We start from the raw sequence: 15,118 nt of genomic DNA on the forward strand, positions 1-15,118 counted from the left end.
GTGTGTGTGTGTGTGTTTGGAAGTGGACATTAAAGCTTTGTCACAGTGTACAGTGAGCGCGTGAGGCAGGCTTGTGAACACACTGTCTACTTCGGTCGAGACGGACTTGAAGAACACTATTGAAGTTGCCGGGCCTTATAAGGCCACAGGGCAGCATCAGGTTTGGTCAGAACCTCCCACACACACACTTGCACGCGAGCACACACACACACACACACTTGCACGCGAGCACACACGACATGCACACACACGTAAATGCACACACACAACAAACGTGCACACACGCATGCACATACGGCACACACACGCACTACACACACACACGTGAACCCAAACACGCGCGAACATGCACCCATGCACACACGAATTCAGGCACGCACACATACACATACACACACACCATGGGAGGTTGGTGGCACCTTAATTGGGGAGGACAGCCTCGTGGCAACAGCTGGAGTGGAATAAGTGGAATGGTATCAAATACATCAAACACATGGTTTGATGTTATTCCATATACTCTGTTCTGGCCATTATCATGAGCAAGTCCTCCCCTCAGCAGCCTCCTGTGACACACACACACAAACACGCCGCCCCCTTTAGTTTTGTTAGGAACCTAATCACTTCATCAAATGTGTGTTTGTTGTGTGTGAATGTATGTGTGTGTTCGCATGTGTTCGCGGTAGGGCAAGCAGTAAAGTCCTCGTTCTGTCTGATTTCAACTGGCTTCCAGTAGCACATCTTAGTGAAAAGCTCCACTGTTTTCCCATTTGCATTTCATAATCTAATCTTTCTCGCCGAAAAGACTGTAACACAAACAGGGCTTTAGACAAAAGGGGTGACTGGGAGTGCAATAGAATAGGGGATGTCATTGTAACGGAACATTCACGTGGTGCTCATCCCAAAACAACCACTAGCTTCTATCCCTTACCCCTGCTCTCATGCACTTGTGGAGACCTGAGAGGACTGGATAAGGAATGTGGTAAATGCTTCGTCATGACCTACAAAACGCTGAGGGGTAGGGGAGGGGTTGATATGGGATTGGGCATTCTTCCGCATACAGTCCTCCAGTCTATACAGGGCGCCCTCTAACTGAAGACGTTGTCTTTTTAATCCGAACATTGTTCATTGAATCAAGGAATTCAGCTCTTATCTGCTGGTACTATGTAATGATTCCAATGATACATTAAAACTATTTTCTTTCCCATGAGATATAATATGTTTAGCCAGTTGGACTACAACAATAGTTATATTCACACAGTAGCACAATGAAACACAATCACCACAAACAATACTAGGTGTGCTTCATGTTCCCACCTCAGGGGGATATAATGACAGTTGATCTGCTTGAGAGGTTACATAAATGCTCTTAAAAGAACCCTTTATGACTTTAGATCGAAAAGGGGATGTTTGAGCAATCGTCAGTTAGGCCGCAGGCTCCTATGGCCGTGTCGCGGGAATACTGTTTCTATGTAATAGAGACACAGTGTGAAGGTTAAGTCTCTGGTTCCGTATCAGTGATGTGGCGTCATGTTGTGGTTACGGAAATGGTTGAAGGACACTGTTCTCAGGATAGCCCAAGTTGAAAAACAGGTAGGGACAAAAAAGTATGCTTACAGGATTGACTGACACCAGAACAGATCTTTGACTCCCCTGCACTGGAAAACAGGATGGATCAACTCTACAGAACAACTGGACTGAGATCAGTATACAAACAATTACAGGTTAGTGAAGGTGGATGGTGAAGTTTCTGCCGTAGAGTTCAGTTACAGTGATCAGATGACACACCAGATCAGCACCTTGCTCTGGGACACGCACGCACACACGCACGCACGCACGCACGCACACACACACACACACACACACACACGCACACACGCACACACGCACACACACGCACAGGTAGGGGTCAGCAGCTGTTAGGTTGTCTGTCCAGATGGAAGGAGCTCCAGGGGTCAACACACACAGGACACAGGACACTGCATCAGACGGCCCAAACATCACTAGAGTTACCCATTCAATCCTGGGCTATGTGGCTTCGCTCACCTCACTTCTGGTCAGGTGCCTTATAAGCGACCAGACTACCTGGGTTGAGATATTCAATTCATTTGACATGGTATTGGTAATCCCCGTATACAGCTTCATTCTTGTGTGTTTTATTTGTCTTGTATTTGACCTTCTTGTTTAACTCTGCATCGTCAAAGAGCTTGTACGTTTCGCTCCAAGGTTGCATCCGGGCGCATGTGACAAATACGATTTGATTTGATTTGAATTCAATTCGGCACCACACAGTATCAAAGTTCATAAAGGAAAGGTACTGGCACAAGCTGACGCCGTTGATTATTCAGCGATAGCTGACCGCATTGACATCAGAGGAGTAACAGACAGACAAACATCATTTGAGAGAATCAAAAATGTAGTCCAGAAGAAGATAGGAAGCTGTGGGTCCGTTGAGAAAGTCCGTCAACCACAACTAGGAAGAAGGTGTCCTTTGATGACCTGATTTCTCGCGACGATACCTAGACGATAGTGATCAAATGCCGCCTACACTGGGCGAAATGTGACGATAACCTATTTTTTAAAAACCCACAAACTGTCCTGTCGATGGCAATAGGCATAGTTCTGCTGTCCAGTGGGTTTGAAGCTTGTCTGTTATCTCACCACTAGAAAGAAATCGTGCTTATCACGTAAGAACCTCAAAGAGAAAGGTTCAAATGCTGTTCTGCTTTATTTATTTCCCTTTTAACTAACATTTTTTTCTTCATTGTGCCAGAGATTTGCCTTAATTTTGCTGCCTAGCTATACAGTATGTAAAGTTCAAAAAACACACTACACATAGAAGTCCTTAGACATGCAGGGAGGTGTCGAGAGGGACTGGTGGAACACACAGCAGTGCCAAGCTGAGAGCCACAAGTCTGTAGAGCCTTCTGCCTTTAGGACCTGAGGAACAACACACACATTACTCTCCTGGCGCCCTATTTCCAACGGCTCTGGTCAAAAGTAGTGCAGTACAAGGCCTCTCGGGTGGCGCAGTGGTCTAAGGCACTACATCGCAGTGCTAGCTGTGCCACCAGAGACTCTGTGTTCGAGCCCAGGCTCTGTCGCAGCCGGCCGCGACCGGGAGGTCCATGGGGCGACGCACAATTGGCCTAGCGTCGTCCGGGTTAGGGAGGGTTTGGCCGGTAGGGATATCCTTGTCTCGTCGCAAACTAGCGACTCCTGTGGCGGGCTGGGTGCATTGCGCGCTGACCAGGTCGCTAGGTGTACAGCGTTTCCTCCAACACATTGGTGCCGCTGGCTTCCGGGTTGCTTGTGTTAAGAAGCGGTGAGGCTTGGTTGTGTTGCGCTTCGGAGGACGCATGACTCTCAACCTTTTTCTCTCCCGAGTCCGAACGGGAGTTGTAGTGACAAGACAGTAACTACTAACAAATGGGGAGTAGTGCAGTACATAGGGAATAGTGTTCCATTTTGAGGCACAGCCCCTGACTTCCTGCACCACTGAACATGGTTGGACTGCAGTTACCGACTTCAAAAACGGTGTGGTTCCCTGGAGTCCTTCACTAAAAACAACACCAGTATTTCAACTTAACATACAGAAATGTTTACAGTACAATCTTCTCTCTTACCAGATGTCTGGGCCACATGTAGGTTTTTTGTCATGTTGGACATTGCACTGACATACGTTGCCGAATCCTCAGAAAGTTTTGTTTTGTTCCAACCTCGTGGATTTCAGAACGACTGAAGCACTGACAAACACTGCCATCTCCGTTATCTTGGTTGCGTGGACGTGCTACGGCGTTTCTCTCCTCTGACGTACAGCTCTGTGTGTGCTTTTTAACCCATCCAAAGACAGGAAACTGTCATATCAGACAGGAGAAGAAGCAAGGGGACGTGAGTGACTGTCGCGCAAGCTTGATATTTAATCACTCCGGGCAAACTAGGGCCCACAGGGCACTGGTCACAACTATGTAGGGATCAGGATGCCATTTGGGACTGACGCATTGACTAGTGAAGTCAACACCAGTGATGTATGGAGCACCACGTGGACGAGGTGATGTAGAACGTGTGCTGCATTCTATAGCTAGAGGACCCCTGGTATCTCCAGGAGTGAGAAGTATAATGTTGTCTTTATCTGTTGTCTAGTACTGCCATGTACTTTAAGTGCTGCCTGTCTTCCCAGTAGCCTACTTGGTGTGTGAACTGCTGACTGCTCATCATTTGCAGATGATTGTTGACACATCAACCAGGATTCAGGGGCAGGGCAACTTGTAACTTGTTTTGATAATCAGTGGCTGTATTGGAGGGGGAGCGGTTTCTCCTCTCCTAGGCAATCAGCAATTAGTAGAATGTGGCGTGCTCTTCACCTCTGCTAGGCAATTAGTGTTAGTACTTCAGTCTCCCCTGGTTTCTCAGCAGCAGCTGTAGGAGGAGGTCGTGTCGGTCTCGTCGGCAGGACGAATGCAAGACCGTCACCGAAACAAAGCTTCAAACCACTCTTTCACGGGAGCATCTTACTTTCTGATGATGTCATTTACTCTTTTGTAGCTTTGGCAACTCTGTGTTGATTCTCCAGTAGGCATTACAGACGGTCCCTTGGCTGCAACCCTTCTAATTTAGTGAACCGTGCACGCACGACCCGTGTGGAATTCCGGGTCTCTGGCGATCAGCCTATGCTGCCCTTTCAGTCCCTGGACTTTTTGGCCCTGAAGGAAACATGGACCACAACAGAGAACATCGATATTCCAGCTGCTCTCTTCGTCGGATTACTTTTTCTCTCCTAGTCCAAGAGCATCTGGTCATTGTGGTGGTGGCACAGGGCTACTCATTTCTTGTAACTGGAGATATTTTCCCTTCTCTTTTTTTCTCCCTCTCTCACCTGTCCATCTCCTCATTTGAATTCCATGCTGTCACTGTCACTTGTCGACTCAAGCTCAACATTGTTGTCATCTATCACCCACCAGGCGCCCTCGGAGAGCTCATTTCCTGTTGGCTCTTCGTACTTGGCGACTTCCTGACGTCTGCCTTCGATTAGTTTATTTCCAACTGTCCGTGCCTCTTTTGACCTCCCACTCTCCCGATCCCCTACAACTCACAAGGCAGGCAATACGCTTGACCTCATCTTTACTAGAAGCTGCTCGCCTACTAATCTCACTGCAACCCCCCCCCCCCTCCAGGTCTCTGATCATTACATTGTCTCCTTTTCTCTCCCTTTCCTCCGACCCTAGCCACAGCCCCTACCCAGATGGTCATTGGCCATCGCACGCTTTGCTCTCTCTCTCCCACTACTTTCTCCTCTTCTACCCTATCATCTTTCCCTTCTGCTAAATCCATCTTCCTTCCTGATTCTTCCTCCCTGGTTCCACTCACACAGAACTACCCTAAGCCTTCTCCCCTCTCTCCAGATGAAAATCCTGTGACTAGTGAGGTCTGGCCACTCGCACTTGACTCATCTGATGTCAAACTATAGACCTGTATCCCTTTCTTTTCTTTCCAAAACACTTGAGTGTGCTGTCTCTGATCAACTCAGTCGTTATCTCACTCAGAACGATCATCGTGACCGGTCAGGCTTCAAGACGGGTCACTCAACCCGAGACTGCTCTTCTCTGTGTCACGAAGGCTCTCCACTTTGCCAAAGCTGACTCTCTCTCTCTCTGTTCCTCATCCTCCTAGATCCATCCGCTGCCTTCGACACTGTGAAACATCAGATCCTCCTCCCCAGCCTTTCAGGCCTGGGTGTCTCAGACTCTGCACACTCTTGGATTGCAAACTGCACACTTCGCTCCTACCAGGTGACGTGGAGAGGCTCTGTCTACACCACATGCTCTCACTAATGGTGTCCCCCAGGGCTCGGTTCTTGACCCTCTCCTCTTCTCTCTATACACCAAGTCACTCAGCTATGTCGTATCCTCACATCTCCTATCATTGCTCTCTGAAAGACGCTCCACTACTCCACCCCCCCCCTTCTGACATCCAGGCCCAGCAGTTATCTCAGCTTGGATGTCGGCCCACCACCTCATGCTCAACCTCGACAAGACAGCCTCGACAATGACAACACCCTGTCATTCTCTGCAAACATCAAAGGAGTGACTTGCTCCTGCAGATTCACGCTCTACAACATCCGTAGAGTACGACCCTACCTCTCACAGGAAACAGCGCAGGTCCTAATCCAGACACTGTCATTTCCCGTCTGGACTACAGCAACTCGCTGTTGGCTGGGCTCCCTCTTTGTGCAATCAAACCCCAGCAACGTACGCAGAACGCTGCAGCCTGCCTGGTTTTAAACCTTCATGGCACCCTGCTTCTCTGCACACTCCACTGGCTTCCAATTGAAGCTCACATCCACTACAAGACCATGGTGCTTGCCCCCCTCCCCCTGTGATATGCAGTTGTCCCACCTAGCTATCATAAGAGGAATGCACTGTAAGTTGCTCTGGATAAGAACGTCTGCTAAATGACTAAAATGTCAAATGAGAACAAGAGGGTAAGAAGCAATGGCTCTTTAGTTTATGAGGAGTGTTACACCATGGGAGAGGGAGGAACACAGTGGTGCGCAGTCTTCACACAGACTACTAGCGTACAGTGACGCGCTTAGTGTCACATTATGGTAGGGACATATAGTACATTTCTGGCCTGGGTACCAGCCTGCTTGAGCTAACATTCCACTCATTGCAATGCCAAACTTAGCATATATGTTTGGCATATGACACAGAGTAGGACTGAAATGTTAGCACATAACAGGTCTGGATTTCAGGCAAGTTAGCTACAGGATCTTAATTTGACCTGTATTGTCCCAGCAAAATAATCCTGCAGAAACAGGCTTTGAGAGTCCATAATGATGCTTGATAGATGGTTGGGCTATTAACTGGCCAAAAGTAGTCGACGTGAAAAGGGCAGCACTGTCAACATCACTGTGTTAGTGTGTGTTCAGTGAATTCATGTCCATCACAAAGCTCATTGGCATTTCCCGCGCTGCAGGAAAATCCTCAGCGACAAAAAGGGTGATCAAATGAAGATACATATGTACACTGTGTTCTCTGAATTGTGATAGACATGATTCAAATTCTGAGTTGCGTCGAGCTACACATAATGTATTCAAGAATATATTCTAATTCTACTGTAACTACAGCACAGCAATAACAACAATATAGCCTATTGTAGCTTGCCGAGACTGTCATATTTCTGTGGCCATAGAATGTACTGGTCGACTGTAACAAGACAAACAGCACAGTTACAGAGCTGACCCAAGATCTGCTTCGAAGGTAAACATCACCCTTAAGCATTACCGCCAGGCCAGGGTAGGTCCCATGGCATCCGTATCCACGTTGGCAGCACTATAAAGTCCAATAGGATCTCTCTCCAAAACCCTCTCTCTTGTTTGACCAGCAGCCAGACGGCTCTGCCAAGCTAGCCTCTATTATCCAGTCTGGGCCAACAAAAAAGGCAAGCTAGTTTTTCAGTTTGACAATCCCACGCTGCCTCGGCTTATCCACACCCCATTCCTTTCTCGTTCCCCCTCTTCTCCTGAAAGAAAGACACAGAGATGGGGGGGGGGGTTGCCTCACGGTAGGTTGCTGTTTTATATGAAATGTATGAGGGAAGAAAGGAGAGAAGGGGGAGAGAATGAAAGAAAGGGAGACTTGGGTCTTGGGTGAGGGTTGGTGTGTAAGAGCCCGGAGCCACTTCAGAAGCAGTGGGTCTTAGATTGGATGGGTTTGTTTGGAGAAGCCCTCTCCAGCCAAATGTGGGATTACCCAAACGCAGGTTCCCATGAAACACCACCACATCAATCATAAAAGGGGGTTACACACATGCATGCACAGACACGCAAATGTGCAAGCAAACAGGCATGAACACACACACACACACATGAACACACATGCACACACGCACACACACACATGAACACACACACATGAACACACACACACACACACATGCACACATGCACATACACACATGCACATACAGTGCCTTTGGAAAGTATTCAGATCATTTACTTTTCCCACATTCTGTTAGGTTAAAGACTGATTCTAAAATTGATTAAATGCTTTTTTCCCCCCTCGTCAATCTACACACAATTACCCCATAATGACAAAGCAAAAACAGGTTTTTGGACATGTTTGATGATTTATTAAAGATGAACTGAAATCACATTTACATAAGTATTCCGACCCTTTACTAAGTGCTTGGTTGAAGCACCTTTGGCAGCGATTACAGCCCAGCGTCTTCTTGGGTATGATGCTACAAGCTTTGGCACACCTGTATTTGGGGAGTTACTCCCATTTCTTTCTGCAGATCCTCTCAAGCTCTTTCAGGTTGGATGGGGAGCGTTGCTGCACAGTTATTTTCGGGTCTCTCCAGAGATGTTCGATTGGGTTCAAGTCCAGGCTCTGGCTGGGCCACTCAAGGACATTCAGAGACTTGTCCCGAAGCCATTCCTGCGTTGTCTTGGCTGTGTGCTTAGGGTCGTTGTCCTGTTGGAAGGTGAACCTTAATTAAGGATCTCTCTGTACTTTGCTCCGTTCATCTTTGCCTGGATCCTAACTAGTCTCCTAGTCCCTGCCGCTGAACAACATCCCCACAGCATGATGCTGCCACCATCATGCTTCACCGTAGGGATGGTGCCAGGTTTCCTCCTGGTGTGACTCTTAGCATTCAGGCCAAAGAGCTCACTCTTGGTTTCATCAGACCAGAGAATCTTTTTTCTCGTGTTCTTAGAGTCTTTGCCTTTTGGCAAATTCCAAGCAGGCTGTCGTACCTTTTACTGAAGAGTGGCTTATTTCTGGCCACTCTACCATAAAGGCCTGATTGGTGGAGTGCTGCAGAGATGGTTGTCCTTCTGGAAGGTTCTCCCATCTCCACAGATGACCACTAGAGGTCTGTCAGAGTGACCATCGGGTTCTTGGTCACCGGGCAGCCAGTTCTAGGAAGAGTCTTGGTGGTTCCAAACTTCTTCCATTTAAGACTGTTTTTGGGGACCTTCAATTCTGCAGAATTTGTTTAGTACCCTCCCCCAGATCTGTGCCTCGACACAATACTGTCTCGGAGCTCTGCGGACAATTCCTTCCTCATGGCTTGGTTTTTGCTCTGACATGCACTGTCAACTTTTGTCACTTATATAGACAGGTGTGTGCCTTTCCAAATCATGTCCAATCAATTGAATTTACCACAGGTGGAAACCAATCAAGTTGTAGAAACATCTCAAGGATGATCCATGGAAACAGGATGCACCTGAGCTCAATTTCGAGTCTCATAGCAAAGGGTCTAAATACTTATGTAAATGTTTTTTTTCTTCTAAACACCTGTTTTCACTTTGTCATTATGGGGTATTGTGGTTATATTGCTGAGTATTTTTTATTTATTTCATCCATTTTAGAATAAGGCTGTAAAAGTAACAAAATATGGAAAAAGTCAAGGGGTCTGAATACTTTCCGAAGGCACTGTATCCACGTACGCACATGTACGTACAAACACATGTACACATGTACACACAAACCTCAACACTCTCTGACCACTTGTAAATGAAGAAAGGATAACTCCTTCCCGGACTCCTTTCTCTCACCACGTTCACTCTGAGGAGAAACAGTTTCCCAGAATGGCAGGAAGGAGGGACATAGTGTACTGTAGAAGACTGGTTCTGGTGTAAAGGGAGGAAGGCACATAGACACCTCAAATATTTAACAGGCTCAATATATTGCACGAGTGAGGGAAGTTGCTTGGAATTGTGGATAGGCTGTTCAGTGTCCTTTCTGCTTGCGTGCCGTCTTGTGGTGATGGTAGTCCCCCCTGGTGAAATTGCCGTGGGATTAGCTGCCGTGACGATCCCCCCCATTTGCCATGCCGATCCGGCCCAGCCTCGTTTCCCTTTGATCTCCCTATGCCACCCTAGTGGCAGATTGGACAACTAGAGCAACTGTTAGCTCCTTGTCCTCACCTCACTGTCCACTCAACGGACAGCAGACCTAGCCTAGCCTACATGGCATACGCCTCCATCCTCAACATCTCTGTTAGCGTCATTAGCACTGCTAAAGTCAGGAGGCCTCAGAGGCAGCTGTCAAATGAACTAGATTCCAATGCTAGGTCAAAGGTCGCTCCCACGCTAGGCGCTAACTCCGTCAAGCTCACTGTTAAGCTTGGTTTGTCTCTTTGAATTTGAAGACCACTTAAAGGGATAGTTTGAGAGAGGCCCAGTTGAGCTAGCCTCAGCATGGGGTGTAGCCTGCGGTTGTCACCTGTCATGAGACAATTCACCAAGAGAAGACAAGGGGATTGATGGACTAGGGGATCCTCAAAGTTCCTCATTTTACCTTTACATTTGAGTAATTTAGCAGACTTACAGAAGCAATTAAGGTTAAGTGCCTTGCTCAAGGGCACATTGACAGATTTTCACCTAATCGGCTCGGGGCTTGAAACCAGCAACCTCTCGGAGCAGACAACATTCTCTTATGAACATGCACTCAGGCACATACATACGTGTGACACACGCACACTAACACACTCACTGACACCTGGAGAAGATTAGGTTGTTTCAGTACAGGGCATCTCCCGTTACTAGCAGTGGTGTAAAGTACATAAGTAGTACTTTAATGTACTTTTACTTAAGTCGTTTTTTTGGTAGCTGTACTTTACTATTCATATTTTTGACAACTTTTACTTCCCTACATTCCTAAGGAAAATAAAGTACTTTTTACGCCATACATTGTCCCTGACACCCAAAAGTTACATTTTGACAAGAAAATGGTCCGATTGACTCACGTATCAAGAGAACATCCCTGGTCATCCCTACTGCCTCTGATCTGGCGGACTCATTAAACACAAATGCTTCATTTGTAAATTGTGTCTGAGTGTTGGAGTGTGCCCTTCGCTATCTGTAAATACAAAAGTGAAATAAAATTGTCCCACCTGGTTTGCTTAATATAAGGAATTTGAAATGATTTATACTTTTACTTTTGATGCTGAAATATATTTTAACAATTCGGTTTACTTTTGATACTTAACTAAATGTAAAACCAAATACTTAGACTTTCCCTCAAGTAATATTTTACTGGGTGACTTTCACTTTTGCTTGAGTCATTTTCTATTAAGGTATCTTTACTTTTATTCAATGATGACAATCGGGTACTTTGTCCACCACAGAACAGGGCCCTGATATCTGCCTTTCTACCCTTCACACTCACCCTTTACTTCTGGTCCTCTCACTTCTTCCACTTCTAAATGACAAAAGGAGCTAGTGACACTTTCTCAAATTTGGACATCAAGGTCAGAAATACAGCTGATTTTCATTATTATCCTCCAATCAGGGACTGATTCAGACGTAGGAATCCAATCATGAATTAGTCAATTACCCACCGTGGAATAAATAAAACCAGCAGTACTCTGGACCTCCAGGCTCAAATTTAAATTGCCCCTGAACTAGTGTACCAAGAAAACTAGTCAACAGTAAAATCCATACCCTTTTTTATATGAATTGCATCTTCATGGTGTAATATAATGTATTAGTGTACAGGCCTTCTGAACTGCCAGATTTGAAGGCCTATGCACTATTTGTGTGTATAGGTGTACATATACCTGTAGGCAAGGGCATAGCCTAAGTGTGAGTTTGAGACAAAGCAAGTCAGAGATAGACAGAGAGACAGCCACACACACAACTATGCTTTGTGGTTTGCAACAGTCACCTTCACTGCAAGACAGATGTTTGTGTGGCATGTGTGAAAGGTAACATTCATTAGCTCTCGAGACCATTTCTACAGTGGGGAGAACAAGTATTTGATACACTGCCGATTTTGCAGGTTTTCCTACTTACAAAGCATGTAGAGGTCTGTCATTTTTATCAAAGGTACACTTCAACTGTGAGAGACGGAATCTAAAACAAAAATCCAGAAAATCACATTGTATGATTTTTAAGTAATTAATTAGCATTGTATTGCATGACATAAGTATTTGATCACCTACTAACCAGTAAGAATTCTGTCTCCCGGAGACCTGTTAGTTTTTCTTTAAGAATCACTCCTGTTCTCCACTCATTACCTGTATTAACTGCACCTGTTTGAACTCGTTACCTGTATAGAAGACACCTGTCCACACACTCAATCAAACAGACTCCAACCTCTCCACAATGGCCAAGACCATAGAGCTGTGTAAGGACATCAGGGATAAAATTGTAGACCTGCACAAGGCTGGGATGGGCTACAGGACAATAGGCAAGCAGCTTGGTGAGAAGGCAACAACTGTTGGCGCAATTATTAGAAAATGGAAGAAGTTCAAGATACATTTACATTACATTTAAGTCATTTAGCAGACGCTCTTATCCAGAGCGACTTACAAATTGGTGCATTCACCTTATGACATCCAGTGGAACAGCCACTTTACAATAGTGCATCTACATATTTTAAGGGGGGGGGGGGGGTGAGAAGGATTACTTTATCCTATCCTAGGTATTCCTTAAAGAGGTGGGGTTTCAGATGTCTCCGGAAGGTGGTGATTGACTCCGCTGTCCTGGCGTCGTGAGGGAGTTTGTTCCACCATTGGGGAGCCAGAGCAGCGAACAGTTTTGACTGGGCTGAGCGGGAACTGTACTTCCTCAGTGGTAGGGAGGCGAGCAGGCCAGAGGTGGATGAACGCAGTGCCCTTATTTGGGTGTAGGGCCTGATCAGAGCCTGGAGGTACTGAGGTGCCGTTCCCCTCACAGCTCCGTAGGCAAGCACCATGGTCTTGTAGCGGATGCGAGCTTCAACTGGAAGCCAGTGGAGAGAGCGGAGGAGCGGGGTGACGTGAGAGAACTTGGGAAGGTTGAACACTAGACGGGCTGCGGCGTTCTGGATGAGTTGTAGGGGTTTAATGGCACAGGCAGGGAGCCCAGCCAACAGCGAGTTGCAGTAATCCAGACGGGAGATGACAAGTGCCTGGATTAGGACCTGCGCCGCTTCCTGTGTGAGGCAGGGTCGTACTCTGCGGATGTTGTAGAGCATGAACCTACAGGAACGGGCCACCGCCTTGATGTTAGTTGAGAACGACAGGGTGTTGTCCAGGATCACGCCAAGGTTCTTAGCGCTCTGGGAGGAGGACACAATGGAGTTGTCAACCGTGATGGCGAGATCATGGAACGGGCAGTCCTTCCCCGGGAGGAAGAGCAGCTCCGTCTTGCCGAAGTTCAGCTTGAGGTGGTGATCCGTCATCCACACTGATATGTCTGCCAGACATGCAGAGATGCGATTCGCCACCTGGTCATCAGAAGGGGGAAAGGAGAAGATTAATTGTGTGTCGTCTGCATAGCAATGATAGGAGAGACCATGTGAGGTTATGACAGAGCCAAGTGACTTGGTGTATAGCGAGAATAGGAGAGGGCCTAGAACAGAGCCCTGGGGGACACCAGTGGTGAGAGCGCATGGTGAGGAGACAGATTCTCGCCACGCCACCTGGTAGGAGCGACCTGTCAGGTAGGACGCAATCCAAGCGTGGGCCACGCCGGAGATGCCCAACTCGGAGAGGGTGGAGAGGAGGATCTGATGGTTCACAGTATCGAAGGCAGCCGATAGGTCTAGAAGGATGAGAGCAGAGGAGAGAGAGTTAGCTTTAGCGGTGCGGAGCGCCTCCGTGATACAGAGAAGAGCAGTCTCAGTTGAATGACTAGTCTTGAAACCTGACTGATTTGGATCAAGAAGGTCATTCTGAGAGAGATAGCGGGAGAGCTGACCAAGGACGGCACGTTCAAGAGTTTTGGAGAGAAAAGAAAGAAGGGATACTGGTCTGTAGTTGTTGACATCGGAGGGATCGAGTGTAGGTTTTTTCAGAAGGGGTGCAACTCTCGCTCTCTTGAAGACGGAAGGGACGTAGCCAGCGGTCAGGGATAAGTTGATGAGCGAGGTGAGGTAAGGGAGAAGGTCTCCGGAAATGGTCTGGAGAAGAGAGGAGGGGATAGGGTCAAGCGGGCAGGTTGTTGGGCGGCCGGCCGTCAAGATGACGGTTAATCACCCTCGGTCAGGGGCTCCATGCAAGATCTCACCTCGTGGGGCATCAATGATCATGAGGAAGGTGAGGGATCAGCCCAGATCTATATGGCAGGACCTGGTCAATGACCTGAAGAGAGCTGGGACCACAGTCTCAAAGAAAACCATCAGTAACACACTACACCGTCATGGATTAAAATCCTGCAGTGCATGCAAGGTCCCCCTGCTCAAGCCAGCGCATGTCCAGGCCCATCTGAAGTTTGCCAATGACCATCTGGATGATCCAGAGGAGGAATGGGAGAAGGTCATGTGGTCTGATGAGACAAGAATAGAGCTTTTTGGTCTAAACTCCCCTCGCCGTGTTTGGAGGAAGAAGAAGGATGAGTACAACCCCAAGAACAACATCCCAACCGTGAAGCATGGAGGTGGAAACATCATTCTTTGGGGATGCTTTTCTGCAAAGGGGACAGGACAACTGCACCATATTGAGGGGAGGATGGATGGGGCCATGTATCGCAAGATCTTGGCCAACAACCTCCTTCCCTCAGTAAGAGCATTGAAGATGGGTCGTGGCTGGGTCTTCCAGCATGACAACGACCTGAAACACACAGCCAGGGCAACTAAGGAGTGGCTCCGTAAGAAGCATTTCAAGGTCCTGGAGTGGCCTAGCCAGTCTCCAGACCTGAACCCAATAGAAAATCTTTGGAGGGAGCTGAAAGTCCTTATTGCCCATCGACAGCCCCGAAACCTGAAGGATCTGGAGAAGGTCTGTATGTAGGAGTGTGCCAAAATCCCTGCTGCATTGTGTGCAAACCTGGTCAAGAACTACAGGAAGCATATGATCTCTGTAATTGCAAACCAAGGTTTCTGTACCAAATATTAAGTTCTGCTTTTCTGATGTATCAAATACTTATGTCATGCAATAAAATGCAAATTAATTACATAATAATCATACAATGTGATTTTCTGGATTTTTGTTTTAGATTCCGTCTCTCACAGTTGAAGTGTACCTCTGATAAAAATGTCAGACCTCTACATGCTTTGTAAGTAGGAAACACTGCCGATTTGCAGGTTATCAAATACTTGTTCTCCCCACTGTATGTGTCTCAAAAAAGCTAAGTTTGTTCGCATTAATCCAGAGGCGGAATTTGGCTCGACAAGTGATCAAAGAGCAG

Source organism: Oncorhynchus gorbuscha, linkage group LG26 (genome assembly GCF_021184085.1).
Source record: "Oncorhynchus gorbuscha isolate QuinsamMale2020 ecotype Even-year linkage group LG26, OgorEven_v1.0, whole genome shotgun sequence".
NCBI lineage: Eukaryota > Metazoa > Chordata > Actinopteri > Salmoniformes > Salmonidae > Oncorhynchus > Oncorhynchus gorbuscha.